This window comes from Gossypium raimondii, chromosome 5, assembly GCF_025698545.1.
Source record: "Gossypium raimondii isolate GPD5lz chromosome 5, ASM2569854v1, whole genome shotgun sequence".
Taxonomy (NCBI): Eukaryota; Viridiplantae; Streptophyta; class Magnoliopsida; order Malvales; family Malvaceae; genus Gossypium; species Gossypium raimondii.
This window is the reverse complement of record NC_068569.1, coordinates 43,047,786-43,049,088: the sequence shown is the minus strand read 5'-3', so window position 1 is coordinate 43,049,088 and position 1,303 is coordinate 43,047,786. Positions and strand designations below refer to the sequence as shown.

Here is a 1,303-nt window from a genome sequence, read left to right as displayed (position 1 = left end):
TGAAAAAGTCTATATATTTTTGAATTTCAAGGCACCCTCCAGATGTTTCAAAACACTCTACAGTTTTGAGGAAATATGACTAAGGACCCAAACCAACACTGAAAGTGGTTCTCTAACTCTACGACACCATTATATATAATGGGTTCACCGATGATGTTATTAATCTTCAGCTGCTCCCCTTTTCTTTGTGTGATAATGCGGCTAATTGGTTTGACTCACAGGCTCCATGTTCTATCACTACATGGGATGAGCTCATTGGAAAATTTTTACACAAATTCTTCCCCATAAGTAGAGCCATCTAGTTTAGACACGATATTTCCAACTTCAAGCAGATTGAGGGTGAAAACCTATATGAGGCATGGGAATGCTTTAAATTGTTCACGAGGAAGTGCCCCCACCAAGGGATGCAAGAATGGCTTTAGAAGAAAATCTTTTACAATGGCATGCATAGGAATTTGAAGTTCAGTTTAGATGGCGCATTCGATGGAGCATTCATGAATAACACTTATGAGCGAATTTGTCACCTAATTGATGACATGGCTATGAACTCATATAGGTGGCCAAATGAGAGATTCTCATACAACCTGAAACCACCAATAGTTAAAGTGGTCCATGAGGAGGATAAATACCAACAAATATTGGAAAAGTTGCATCGCTTGGAAACCACTGTCAAACCACCCATGAATTACTCGGCTTGAAGTTATGGGCCATGAGAGCTAGTCGAAAAAGGTAAATTATTTGGTTAATAGAGGTGGAAACCTTTATTCAAATACCTACAATTCTCGTTGGAAGGCCCATATTAATATGAAGTGGGGAGGTAATCAAGGAGGTGGAAATCTAGTACAAAATTAGTCGAATCAGCCTTATCAACCTACGCATATGTAGAGAGCTCAGGAACAACCAAAGATGAGTGACCACATTGTATATGGTTGAAGGCTAGATAAAATAGAAGGAACAAGTACAGTAGATAACAAGCATGATGAATGAAATGAGAAGAAAAGCGAGCACAAACATCCCAAGTAATACAGAAGACTATCCTCGAAGGGATGGGAAAGAACATGTGAATGCTACACACTCTGCCCGGGTAAGACCGTTACAAACTCGAGTGAACCCATCAAAAGGAAGGATAATTTAAAATATGTTGTGGATGATCCTATTGAATGAAACAAGCTTGAAGGGCAAATTTAAAAGGTAGCCAAACCTATAGTTGAGCCGATACTCGTGAAAAAATTCAATCTTATCACAAAGCAAATGCCATTTAATCGAGGTTGGAGGAAAAACAAAGAAGGGATGAAGTGGAATA

At 38.8% G+C, this 1,303-nt stretch overlaps 1 non-coding gene across 1 annotated transcript; it reads right to left on the bottom strand.

Annotated features, from left to right (window-relative positions):
* Window positions 1-300: 300 nt before the first annotated feature.
* LOC128041433 (small nucleolar RNA R71) lies at window positions 301-406 on the bottom strand. The gene has a single exon (XR_008196455.1). It is a non-coding gene; the product is annotated as a small nucleolar RNA R71 (small nucleolar RNA).
* Window positions 407-1,303: the final 897 nt, after the last annotated feature.